We start from the raw sequence: 15,267 nt of genomic DNA, 5'->3' as shown, positions 1-15,267 counted from the left end.
GGAAAACCAACGGTCTAATCTATATATAAAAAACGAGAAACGAGAAACACGTATAAATTACAGAAACAAACGACAACTATTGTACATCAGATTCCTGACTTAGGACAGGTGCAAACATTTGCAGCGGGATCAAACGTTTTAATGGTACCAAACCTTCTCCCTTTTTTTGAAACAATAGCATAACATCACAACATAGAAAACCGCACTATAAAATACCAAAACCCTACCAAAACTGTGTTAACCCGTACTTTTTCGTAGGCCCTAATGATTTTCTATGGTTAGTTTTCCGCAGATCTACGCGCTAGAACAGTTACACAACTTATTTTGTTACACGTTTGTCACGGAACGGCACGATTTGATTAGGTTGCAACACGGATAGCAAGGGTTCTTGCAGTCTTCAACTGTTTACTACGTTACAACACGTCAAGATGCGGAATTTCTCTAATTTTGGTGCTATTTTCACATTTCCTGACCGGTGTGAGAAAAATAGTCACTAGTGAAAAATCTGTTCTCGGCAAATGATTGGTTGAAAGTTAATTGTGATGTTAAATTTTGTTGTTTTCTTCTGAATTCTCTTATTGTGACGTCATGAAAAAAGACGACCATGGCTGATGACGTTACATCAAAAGTACACGACATACTGACATAAGGATTCTGTATAAATACTTATTACTTTATATAAGGTCCAACGTATTCTATATCTTGCCGTTAGGTATACAAATCATTATCCAACATGAATTCTCAACAACTGCTGCTTGCAATTAGTTGGCTTGAATAGGATAATGATATTGCTCAAAATGCAAGGGCAGTGGTCGAGCGACTTGATGATAGGCATTGAGCTGACCGGAGGCACAGTATATGTGGACTAGAGACTGACTATCTATGCATGGCCAGTATGAGCCTTTCAGAATCGAATGTTGAGCGGAAAATCCAGTTACATTCAAGAACTTTGTAAGAATAGTCCCAAATAATCATGTCGTTGGTCAGAGGATTACGAAGAACAATACATGATATAGACAGACAGATTAATAATTTATTTAACAAAACAAAACAAAAATCTACGATTCACTGGCATACAGAAATGATAAATCAAAACCTTAATTATAGAAATGATTAACGGCTTTTAGATAACGTGGTTGTTCGTACTCTTCCGTTTTATACCGTTCTTATTCGTACTTAGCCTTACTAACACTTACTTATACCGTAGCAAACCGCTGTTCATCCGCAGTACATAAGCCCCGACACATGTAGGTGCGTAGTAAACTGTTTCATTTCTATATTAAACCGTATCTCATCGTAAGAACCCGTATCACTCATGTTGCCAAATGACCCCTATACTTCATTGTCCGTGCTAGTAATGTCAAACACCGTAGTCAAACGTTTCTGCGTCCGTATCGGATCTGTATGGAACTACGGAAACTGCATTTCCAGGATCATCCGTGAGATTTAGTCCGTAGTGATTCCAGGGAGGTGATCCTAGAATGTGTGCTCTAGGCATTACTGTTACATGTACTGTAGTTGTTTAATCATTGTTTATATATGTGCATTTGGAGCGTTTGCATCTGAGTTTCATTTTTTTTGCCTCCAACTCTGCACACTAATGTTGATGTCCTTTTTTTCAATTTGCGAATCTAACGCTTCTGACAGATCCATTAAACTTTTCTTGAAGACCATAACATAGTATTTGTGAAGTTGATACGGAATATATTTATCAACAAGGTCTTGGTAGCTAAACTTTTTATTTGTAAGACAGTCGCAAACAATTCTATCAGCGTGAACAAAACATGTACATAACAGGTAGAAACGACCTCAGCACTATAACACATTAATGTAATTACATGTAGTACCGAGCCACGCAAAAAGGATTTTACATAATCGACTAAACAGTTACGGATAATATTTTTAAAAAATAAACAAAAGAACACTATAATTCGTAATATAGATGATAGACTGCGTCAGTACTTTTTTTTGAAGACCATAACATAGTATTTGTGAAGTTGATAAGGAATATATTTATCAACAAGGTCTTGGTAACTACCGATTTACAATTTTAGAACAAAGGACGAAACATTCTTTGACATATCCCTGTTTCATCAAATTTCTGCTCAGACTCCGGTGATGATTGTAAATTCTGAGTAGCAATAAGACTCCACAAGGAGTATTAACGTCGAAAACAGTATCACCAAGTTTATGCAAATCCTCTTCAGAAATATCTTGATAATGGTAAAATTTGGCAAAGCCCTTACGTTTGAAATCGACATTGATTGCTTGGAATATCAGATTGCTTTTGCACTTTTTGTGCTGACATGAATTATCATCGATATGGTTATATTTATAAATTAACTGTTTACAAAATTTTGAATTTTTGAAAAACTAAGGCTTTTCTACCTCAGGCATAGATTACCTTGGCTGTATTTGGCATAACTTTTAGGAATTTTGGTCCTTAATGCTCTTCAACTTCGTACGTTATTTGGCCTTTTTAACTTTTTGGGGATTCGAGCGTCACTAATGAGTCTTTTGTAGACGAAACGCGCGTCTGGCATATATACAAAATTTAGTCCTGGTATCTATGATGAGTTTATTTGCTGACATCATTGTCCTTGTTGATGTCAATGTTTTTTTTTTCATGTAAGTATCTTTTTTATCCATAATTTACATTTTGTATGACAGATTTCTTGAACAAACTACAGGCATAGAAAATCTTTAGTTCAGCGTCGAGTTCTGAAAACTTCATACCCTTCAAACTTGGTGTTTACCCTTCCACTCTCCTCAATAAACTGTCGGAAACTTATAACTGGAACTGCAGTAATTGTTTTAGTTTTCAGTGAATCTTTGTTTTTTAAACCTTCAATTTTATCTTCGTCTGCGACATGAAACCGTTTTGCCATTTTTGTTAACTGGCAAAAAATATCCGAAAGCTCTTTAGACTTTTCTATTTATTATATTTTGGTATACTCTAGTATAATCTTGAGAAATTGGAATAAAGGGAATATGACAATGGAATATGATGTTCAGAGGGGAATATTATTTTTGGTTAAACATCACATTGGCCAGTCTGAACCAATGAAATACTCGTTTAGCTATCCATATTTACATATACAGGATATATTGAAATAATATTTCTTGTTTATGAATGTCAAATAGTATTGTATATATTATTTTATTACTCATTCATGGACAGATATTATGATTTAATTATATTTGCAGATTTGTGTAATACCTTAAATGTATTTTTGTATTTGTATTTTTGTATTTAAATAAGCCTTCTCACTTTAAACTAGTCAGTCAGAGTCTTTCATTCGGCATTTAAGGCGGGTGTGCCGACCACCTTCTTTGAAAGCCGATCACCTTTTCATGGTCGACTTTTTTATTTTCAAATTCTTGATTGTTTTCGGTTTCGCACCGTAAAAATGTAGATACTAATCGCTCTCGCTGACGATCGTCAAATGTCAATGTTTTCTTGTATAAATCGGGGAATGAGAAAGACAGATGGCAATAGTGTGTGGTAAATTCTACGACAAGTTGGTCAATTAAAACAGATACAAAATTAATGTAGTTATATTGAAATCGTTGAAATTTAAAAAAAAAGCATCAATGCAACGGAAAAGGCACACAAGCAAAAATAAATATGAACAGGACTTCTAATTGCTAATTGTCACAGAGGAATAATGTTACCCACAAAACAAAAGCAAAAGAGAGAAACACTACAGAAACTTGGATCGATAGTCCATGCATTTGTAGGAGGAGAAGTCTTGCAAAAGCCATCTTCTATCCAAGGTGCACAAAACTTTTAAATTTGTTAAATGAAAAATTAGCATTGATAGCAGAATAACAAGCATTATGACATCTATCTATTTTTGTTCAATTCCATAAAATGTAAATACAATACTTTGTTTTGTGACCCCTACCCACTGTAAAAAAAACCGGGAATGTTGAGAAAAAAACCCATCTTGTTGCAAGTGTTTTTTTTTCAAATCACCCACCTTACCTTAGTGAAAAAAAAGAGAATATTTAGTCTACCAATGTGTTGGAAAAACTTTCTTTATTTAAGATAATTAACTTATGTTCTTTTGTTAAGGTAAGACTTAGGGAAACTCGGATAGATTAAAACTGTTCCATTTTTTGGCAGTTATGATACAAATCGAGAAAACATCTGATATAACAAATTACAAAAAAAAAAAAACATCAAGAAAATAACAGTAGCTGTTAGACAGTGCACACATTCGAGTTTGGGACAGCTGATATGACTCTTTCTTTTTGTATTCTTGGTTTCTTTTACATGTATAATGTTCATTAATTTCAAAAGAAAATGTGCTGGTTTATAAGAGTCACCAAAGGACGCAAACACAGTCATTATATGTTGAAGCCGACTAAATAAATTATGTAATACCACAAAACTGAATATATTTGGTGTACGTGTAATTGAACAAATATACTTTAATTATTCATAAATGAAAAGAGAGACAGTATTTAAAGTCACTATTAAAAATGCCGTATTTCATATAATGTTATGTTCCGTTAAAGAAGAAGTTGTTTTGAAGCTGACAACAAAAAATATGTTTACTTATTTTACTATTTTTCAATTTCGATAAAAAGCATTTGGTTATCCAGTTCAATACGTACAGTGTAAACTCCCTCCTATATTTTGTTTTTAGTATTAAGAAAATCACTTTTCATATGTATTTTTTTTAAATGTATTTTTTCCTATACATAAAACGTGATCTTGGTTTTTCATATATGTATCACAAAATGTATTTTTTTATATTATATTCTTCTTTCACTTGTGTTGAGGCATCAATTGCGATCATTATAGATTTCCTTCTTACATGTTTCTTCTTAATGTATTATAAACAGTCTTCGGACGGAACAAAACGTTGATTCTTTTGATATTGTTTTTCCCACATGTTTATCTGCATTGGAAATTTTTCAATAACATATGTTTTTGGCTTATTATAATGTGTGCTGAAAGTTTTTTTTTTATAATGAATATGTAATCTCGTATACCAAAAAAAAAAAAAAAAAGAACAACAACAACAAAAGAAATCTGTATTGACAACCTTTTAGATACTAAAATGTATATAATTCAAAAATTTTCCTTTTGTTAACTGCAACATATATATAATTCAAATATACATGTACACTTAGTTTAGTAAAATCTAGTAACATCTAATTTTCCAACAAATTTGGCAAACAAAAAACGTTTATAATCAACTTCATTATTCACAAACATGTTACAGAACATGAAAAAAATATAACCACTCCAGTTGACTTACAATTTGTCATGCTATTTCTGTTGCAAAATTCAAATTAGTTCAATAACATTTTAAAATACTTTACAGGTCCATAAATTTATAGTTTAAATGAACAAATACATTGTAAAATGTTTTTAACAATTGCAAACAAAGGAGTTTCATAATCAACTTTATTAATCAAAAACATGTTACAGAACATAAAAAAAACAGAACATGAAAAAAATTCTACCGTGTATATGTAAACAATCACAGCTATACATAAATTTGTCTTTTTTTATTTCTTTTCAAATTCAAATTAATTCCATAGAATTGTAAGGTACAACGTTACGTGTAACTTTATAATAAACTAAGTTTACTATATGGTATTGTTTATGAACGCATTTAAATGTCGTACAATGCTCTTCAATTTCGTACTTTATTTAGCCTTTTTAACATATTTTGATTCGAGCGTCACTGATGAGTCTTTTTAGACGAAACGCGCGTCTGGCGTATATACGAAATTTCAATCCTGGTATCTATGATGAGTTTATTTACATACAATGTTTGCAATCCCGCCGATCAATTCACATTTCTCCATTTGGTAAGGTACTGTTAATAGAAGGATCTTTTTAAATGACAAATGATACTTTGTTTAAGGTTTAATTTCATACATGTAAGGCAAAAAAAAAAAGGATATTTACAAATGTTTTCAATTATCATTTTATCGATTGTTTAACCCTTTAAACTCCTTTTTAGACTCTAATAATTCACACATTAGTTAGTAGTTTATACAAATCTAAATCATATTTCAATGAATGAATACAACTTGTTATACATTTATAGAACTAAAAACATTAATAGGATATCTTGTTTCAATTTGTGTCCGTTTATTAAGTGTAATACCACAATTGTTTTCCCTATTGGTTTTTGTTTAATTTTGCATTTTTTTCATAATTGTGTAGAATTTATCTTTGTGTCAAAGTTGAACCCTGACTAGCACTACAGACACAATTTCACATAACATGTCATTGAATATTAGATAATAATCATCACTTTTTTACCCCTTTTTACCTGTGTACTAGCTTTCAAAACAATGTTACCTCATGCATCGGAATGACCAAACCAGACGAGGTAAATTGCATTGACTAATATTTCTCCGGCTAAACTAATTAGCATATGAAAGTGACCAGTAAAAAATGTATCGAACACATCGTCAATTAAATCATACCAAGTTATATAATTGCAATTACCTAATTTAATTATTATTGAATTAAATGCTATTAATACACACAAGTAAATATTGTTTGTTTTTATCAAAAGATCTAGGAATACAGAACATGAGTTTTTCTTTTATCTCATTGGTTACTACGGATTCATATTGCAGTCATTTAACCTGATTTCTTTGACATTATAAAATGTGTAGAGGAATGTAAAATGTTAAAATTATCATGAATACACAACTCTTACTACTATTTTTATTACTATTGTTTTGTGGTGTTTTTTATGAAGAACCAAGCAGTGAAGAAAAAAAGTTCAAAGACGAAAATGGCAAGTTAATTAATGTCATATCGAAGTTTAGATACTGTAATATAGTTTTGAATTTGATGGAAAAATTAGATGAATCATACTTTATGGTCATAAACAACGTTTCATGTATTTTTTCAAACAAAAATACCTATTTTGTTCCTAGTCTTTAAACAATCGTACATAGGTCTGGAATAATGTCAACAAAATGCAAATTTGAACATTAAGTTACAAAAGGGGGGCCGGATTGCGACCTTTCTTGCATCAACCCTTACTATATTCATTCTAATAATGAAAATGTTACGCTGGTATGATATAGATTCAAAAATCGGTAATCAATTCATTAAGAAATGAAAGCTAAATATGCACTTTTAATGTATATAATCATTATCTTTAGAAATATTAACTAACATAGCACATTTCCACTTCAGGAAAAGCGAACGAATTTCACACGCTTTTATTAATTTTTGAAAAGAAAACGCTGTTGTAAAAAATGGGATAATATTCAATGTTAAACCAAACAAGGTATAAATTTCACTTGAAAAAAAAGGCAAAAAATGGTTAAAACTTTCCTGATAAAAAGAAATATGCCTTCAACATTCAATTGAACATATTAAGTCAATCATGATTTCTTTTCTTATTAAATGGGTATAGTGTGGCTATTTTATGGACTAAATATATATGTAGACAATAACCCCTGTTCTGACAAACAAGCCTTGTATAGACCATTGGGACTATATGCAGAATTATACACATTTCTTTAAACGAAAACGGACAGGTTTTTGGGATGACTGACAGTTTTGTAATTAAAACAATATGCATCTTCAAACATAAAAAATAACAGAGAAATAACTGAATTTCATGCAGCATCATGTGGGGCATGTTGAATTTGAATATAAAGTTCACTTTAAAGAACTCGTTGTAGGGAAAAAAACTTATAACACGGGTAGAATTTACTAGTTCGAGGAGGTAATAGTAAAGCTTACATGAATGATTCAGTCAACACAAACAAAGTTAGTCAATTAGTCGTTATCACAAGTACATGCATTGACAAACACCCAAATTGCTAAATAAATAAAGGTAATATATCCCTTTTCATTACTACGACATAAACATTAAAAAAAAAAGAAAGAAATCCCTATACATTTTTTTATTTTTTTAAACAAATTTTGCAAAGAAAAATAATCAACGTTATTATTCACAAATGTGTTACAAAACATGTATTCAATTACACAATCTACAGCTGTATATATTTTTATATGTTTTTCCTTTACAAAAATCAGATTTATTCATTGACCTTTAAAGGTATTTTACTTGTACTTTTATGGTCTGCAACATGTACTATAAGGTATCCCCAGTCCATTAGTCAGCACTTCTGTGTTGACTTGAGTTATCATTGATATGTTCATAATTATAAATAAGCTGTTAACAAAACGTTGAATTTTTGAAATGATAAGTAAAATTGAGAATGGAAATGGGGAATGTGCCAAAGAGACAACAACCCAACCATAGAAAAAAAACAACAGCAGAAGGTCACCAACAAGTCTTCAATGTAGCGAGAAATTCCCGCACCCGGAGGCGTCCTTCAACTGGCCCCTAAACAAATATATACTAGTTTAGTGATAATGAACGCCATACTAATTTCCAAATTGTACACAAGAAACTAAAGTTAAAATAATACAAGACTTACAAAGGCCAGAGGCTCCTGACCTGGGACAGGCGCAAAAATGCGGCGGGGTTAACCATGTTTGTGAGATCTCAACCCTCCCCTATACCTCTAGCCAATGTAGAAAAGTAAACGCATAACAATACGCACATTAAAATTCAGTTCAAGAGAAGTCCGAGTCTGATGTCAGAAGATGTAACCAAAGAAAATAAACAAAATGACAATAATACATAAATAAGAACAGACTACTAGCAGTTAACTGACATGCCAGCTCCAGACTTCAATTAAACTGACTGAAAGATTATGATTTCATCATATGAACATCAGGCACAATCCTTCCCGTTAGGGGTTTAGTATCATACCATCATAACATATATGAGAAGAACATAACCCGTGTCATGCCAACAACTGGTTTTTGAATAAATGTGTTTAGTTCCGATGCAAAGACCCTATAAGTGAATCAATATTAACGCCAAAATATGCAATCTTTAATGACCGGACAACAGTATCGTAACTATATCCCTTCTTAATAAGTCTATTCAAAGGTTTTGTTAGTATTTGAGGTGAATACTTACACCTTTGTGCTTTATAAAGAATATTTCCATGAAAAATTGGATGTGAAATACCTGAACGTATAAGAAGTCTGCATGTTGAGCTATATTTACGAATGATGTCCTTATACCGATGATAACATTTAGTAAATGTTTTGACTAGTTTGTGATATCGAAGACCCTGGTGTAATATTTTTTCAGTAATACATAAATTTCTCTCGTTAAAATCTAAAACATTGTTACATACACGAGCGAATCGTACAAGTTGAGATATATAAACACCGTAAGATGGTGACAAGGGAACGTCACCATCTAAAAATGGATAATTAACGATAGGAAATGAAAAATCATCTCTTTTATCATAAATTTTAGTATTCAGCTTTCCGTTAGTGATATAGATATCAAGATCGAGAAAAGGGCAGTGGTCATTGTTAGTATTAGCTTTATTTAAAGTAAGTTCAACAGGATAAATTTCTTTAATATACATACTTGAAGTCGTCATTATTGAGAGCCAAAATATCATCCAAATATCTAAAAGTATTATTAAATTTGTTTATCAGATGTTGTTTCGATGGGTCTTTGCTTATTTTTGTCATAAATTGCAACTCATAGCAATACAAAAACAGGTCCGCAATAAGTGGTGCACAGTTAGTCCCCATTGGAATTCCGATAATCTGACGATATATGGAATCCCCAAAGCGAACAAAAATGTTATCTAGTAAAAATTCAAGGGCATACATAGTATCAAAGCATGTCCAATTGACATAGTTTTTTTGTTTATTGCTACTAAAAAATGACCTAAAAGAGTTTGAACATATATATTCACATTCTGACTTTTTAAATGCCCATTTAATAAGGTGTGTGAATTTTTTTCTTAATGAGAATGTGAGGCAATGTGGTATACAGAGTAGAAAAATCAAAACTTTGAACAGATTTAAAATCACCAATATAAGCATGCAATTTATCAAGTACTTCCAACGAGTTCTTGACACTCCAAAAGTAATTAATTCCACTATTTTCGAAGGCCTTATTTCTAAGTCAGGAATAGATTAACTTTTAGGATTTATTGGTCCTCAATGCTCTTCAACTTCGTACTTTATTTGGCCTTTTTAACATTGTTTTATTCGAGCGTCACCAATGAGTCTTTTGAAGACGACACGCGCGTCTGGCGTGAATATACAATTTCAATCCTGGTATCTATGATGAGTTTATTGTTCAGAATTTTAAAAGTTCAAATCCTGGACAGCTGCTTTATGCGGTGTAGTTGTCCAATAAAACATCTTATATTTGCTCAAGAATTGTCACTTGCAAGATGTATCTAAAATCTCTCAAAAAATAAATAGAATTGGGATACTCAAGGTAGACAAGAGAGAGAGAGAGAGAGAGATTTTGGATGTACCCGTTACGAACTCTTGAACCTGATGGGCATAATGAGAGAGACGAAAAAAGATTTAAACACAAATTAAAACACTATTCTTAAAATCATACAAATTTATTTATAGAAATTCATACAATTTGTAGAAATTCAAACAATTTATAAAAATGCATACAATTTATAGAAATTTATAAAAAATATAGAAATTCATACAGTTTATAGAAATTCATACAATTTATAGAAATTCATACAATTTATAGAAATTCATACAATTTATAGAAATTCATACAATTTATAGAAATTCATACAATTTATAGAAATTCATACAATTTATAGAAATTCATACAATTTATCGAACATCAATAAATATGTTTTTACTTTTACTCAAACTTTATGTAAATGAAGCTACAGACATATATTTTTTTTGTAAGACATCAATAAATATATTTTACTTTCACTCAAATTTTGTGTAGTTCAAGCTACACAAATATTTTTATGTCATGCATCCGATTTCACCATGAGATATGCACACGCCTGATGCAGCTAATTTTTTTGGGCAAAATATTGCGTACTTTCTATTCAAACTTTTAATGTATAAATTAGCGTGTTTAACATGTTTAAGCGATATATTCTTTGATATATATGTATATATTTATGATAGATACACTTGAAATGTCAAATATTCTAATGTCTTATAAGAATGATTTCACACTATAGAAAATATATTATATATGATTATCGTGTCAGATAAACTATAATTAACAGATGGGATTCACAACATGGAAAGAATATATATATATTTATATATGGTGGAAACAGTTAAAATGTCAAATATTCTAATGTCTTATAAGAACGATTTCACAATATATTAAATATATATACGATTATCGTGTGAGATAAACTATTATCAGATGGGATTTACAACACGGTACATATCTTTAATATCATATGAAAATCGTACTAAATTCAGGTAGTATCAACCCGATGGTGCGAGTGGTCAATGACGGAAAGGAAGATATCAGTGATAATAGAAAATATTGAACACACACAAAGAAGTTATATCCAGACACATACATTCACATACGATCGAATATGGTCATCTTCAAATGTAATAAGCAATACGAAGATTTACTTGTTCGAGTATAATCATAATATTATTCAATACATTATACATGTTATTTATCAACCGCCTACTTAATTACGTGGTGTTTGCAATATGTTGCATAATCTGAATGAATTAATTATTTATATGACTATAAAACTGACTGTTCTTCCCTGTCCGACAAAGTTCCCACATGAGCAGATTCGTCAATTGAGGAAATTGTAAGACCAGGTTAGTGAACAGTTTAATTATACATTTAATTATACATTTAAGAAGCGGGATGAATTGTACTAAGTGTTATGAAGTAAACTATTATAACCTTTGAAATATATAATACAAATATATAAAGCATACTTGATATATACATATATGACTTTTAAGACTCGCAGTTTTATGATTAAGAGTCAATGTTCACTCACATTGTATATAATTTTAACAAAAAACTTTTTTTTTTTGGTGTTTTTTTCCAAATTGTTCATGCATGAAATGAAAATTCAATAGCAAAGTAATGGTAGATCACTTTGTTTGTAGCACACGCCTGCGATTTATTCCCAAAAACGAATTCTGGCTTCACTAAGGAAACTGAAACTCGACATTGTTTTGTGCTACAAATTTCATAAATATTAAAGCTATAAAGTACTCGAGATATTAATTCAAAAAAAGTTTTACGTTAATATTTGAATATTACTGCATTGTTTGATAGCTTTTGTTTATGTACAACAATTAATTTCAAAATTTGTATATAAAACATAAAATATTGTCCCCCATTAAAATTTTGTCTACGGAAAAAATATCATATAAAATAGTGTCCTTGTTTATGAAATGTTGTCACCTCCTTCTGGACAAAATTTTCACTGTTAAATTCTGTCAATGCTAATTTGGCACTGTTAATAACTGTCCATGAACTAATTGTAATTATTTCATTCCTGAGGATTCTACTGCCGTCTGTAGAGCCTGTCTTGATTTACATCGATCTAGAACGAATAGTTGACACTTCTCCACATTCATTTCACTGTTTGAGATAGTTTTGATTTGAAGGAATTTTTTAATTTATCTTTGAATTGTTTTGTTGTTACTTTTTTAACTGAGTGAGAAAAATATATATATATATTTTTTTTTGCAGATACACTTACAACCTGTCAATTGCTATGATGACGATGATGCATGTTTTTACATGTTTCTTATTTGTGTTGATGTTTGGTACAAGTGAACAATGTGAAGGTAAGCTTTTCTGTTAATTTGAAAGTGTTACATTTTTTCATAGTTTTTCACACTGTCTAAACTTTTATTTAAATTGTTCTGAATTTTTTTTTTTTTAATTTGAAATGGTTTTTTTTCATTTTGCATCGAAAACGTTTCTCTGAACTTACCTTCATTAGAAAAGATCAGTGAATTCATTCGAACAGTGATATAAAACGCATCAACAAGTTCAAGAACAATGAACAATGAACAAAACCAGAAGACAGTAACAAATATCATCTAAGGGCAATTTTGCCTGATGGCGTTAAACCTAAGTTTTTTTAAACATTTCTTGACTATCAAAGCAAGTTTGAGAAAAGTCTTTTACATATCGTTCCAATACCTTAGATATAATGGTATTTGCACATGTGCTGTTTTTTAAACACTTGGTATTTACCCTCAGCATAAAAAAATCACAAAAAGCATTTAAGAATAAGGATATTTAACACATAAACGTGTTTCCGGTCTCAATAATAAATTTATTCCTAGCGATTAAACAACGAAACATAGTTTTATAATGTCTATTTTATCGTAATATGATAATAATCAAGTTACAAAAGAAGGGTCAGATTGTGACCTTTACAGTATACCTCCGTTGTTGCTGGGGATGTTAATAACATAAGCATAAAAAACATTGTCTATAATCATTCTGATAATGAAAAGTGTATGTTGGTATGTTTAAGAATTTAGAAATCGGCAATAAATCCATTAAACAAATGAAGACTAAATATACATTTCAATTGTAAACAATCATTATATGTTTAGAAATATTATTTCTCATAGCTCACCATACTAGACAAAGTTAGCGAATTAAAAGCCAATGGATTTACATCTTCGTTCTAAAGCAGCATCTAGGATAATTTGTAACATCTCCGGTTATATGTAGAAATACACCAATTGCACCTTGAGATTTTTGATTTTTTTCGAACCCTTGTTAGCCAAGTAAATTATAGGGGATTGTTTATCTAACATCATTGACGCAATTCCTACAATTAAAAGAATCCGGTAATTAAATATATTAAATATTAATTTATCTATAAACATAATAAAAACTAAGTAGTATCTTCCAAGTGTCGAAATTGAATTAATAATAGAATATAATCCTGTAATCCCGTACATGTAAACTTTTGAAGAATGTGTTTATTTTTGTTTGATTACAACATCTTTATATTATGGCAGGACACTACTGAGTAATCTACGTTGACATTGAATTTGGTTCATTATGAATCTCTATAAAAGACAATATTTGTTACTACATTGTATTGCAATGGCGTTGTAACTTTTCTTTTCGACGTATTAGTTTTAATGCCCCTTTGGTAAATTTAACCTCTCTTTATAATACTATCTTAACCTAAAAGAATGTGCTTGTGTTATGATGTTATATTATACTTAATTACTAACACATTTTTAGTTTATTTTTTTGGAGGGGGGTGGGGGTTGTTGATTCTCTGGTTCTTGTTTAATTAAATAATACTGGCATTGTTGAGCTGATTTGTAAACACATCTAAAGAGAAATGTTCGTAAAAAAGCTTTGCGATGCATTAAGTGTATAAAGCTCGTTCATATATCTATTATATTAAATTTCATTTTACTGTTTTATTTACAGCTTCATTTACAGCGACATTACCCGGCGGTTATAATACAAATAATCTTCAACCATGTGTCCAATACAACCAGGTCCTTTGTCCGGATGATGGTTACAATAGCACTACAGGTGTTTTTACTGCAGAAATAAATGGTACTTACATTGTGTCTGTAACCATGATGACAGGCCTTGTTGCGGGTCACACTAATCTAATGAAGAATCTAGACCTTTATGTGTGGCTATATACTGGTAACCAATATGATATGGCAACCCAAGTTGTCTGCATGGATCTAGTAGAGGGAGATCGGATTTGGGTAAGAATGTCAAACGGGGCATACACTCTCTTTGATGTCTACAACACTTTCAGTGCAGTTCTTGTACCTTCAGATTGATTCAGATGTAACATTAAATTGTTAAAGATGTTGCATTATGGCAAAACAATAAAAAGAAACGGTGTATGCTTTTTAATAAAGTTTACCATTTTGTTATCGTTAGACTGTTTTTTAAATGAGTATTGAGCTAATCTAGCATTCGCATTCGCTTTCGGTTTCTTGTTTTTAGATTTAAATGTGCGTTATAACTAAAACAAGATGACATTCGAAGTATATTTATGTTTATCATATCATGATTTAATGTATCATGACTTCAACATGGAGACTTATATCTAAGACGTATATAAATTAAGATATGGGGAATGAGTGAATTAGACCAGACGAAATACACAGCCTATAGATGTTGAACAGTTTAAAATTTGATTGATTAAAAGTGAAATCACAAAAAATACCGAACTCCGAGGAGAATTCACAACGGAGAGTACCATATCAAATGGCAAAATCAAAAGCTCAAGCACATCTTCCGAATGGATACCAGCTGCTAGTTGATAATTGATAGTTGCATTTCAAAAATAAGATATCGTATACTGACATGCTTATGTGTTATGAAATGTTCAGATTAGTATTTAATCGATATATTTAGTCGATGTTTCTTTGAAAGA

The 15,267-nt window shown here is 30.7% G+C and overlaps 1 long non-coding RNA gene across 1 annotated transcript; it reads left to right on the top strand.

The window, feature by feature from the left end:
- Positions 1-11,639: 11,639 nt before the first annotated feature.
- LOC143078233 (uncharacterized) lies at positions 11,640-14,750 on the top strand. The gene is made up of 3 exons (XR_012979122.1): positions 11,640-11,680; positions 12,573-12,670; positions 14,295-14,750. It is a non-coding gene; the product is annotated as an uncharacterized LOC143078233 (long non-coding RNA).
- The last annotated feature ends 517 nt before the right edge of the window (positions 14,751-15,267 follow it).

Source organism: Mytilus galloprovincialis, chromosome 6 (assembly GCF_965363235.1).
Source record: "Mytilus galloprovincialis chromosome 6, xbMytGall1.hap1.1, whole genome shotgun sequence".
NCBI classification, from domain to species: Eukaryota; Metazoa; Mollusca; class Bivalvia; order Mytilida; family Mytilidae; genus Mytilus; species Mytilus galloprovincialis.
Note: the sequence above shows the minus strand (reverse complement) of the source record. Positions and strands in the feature narration are given on the sequence as shown.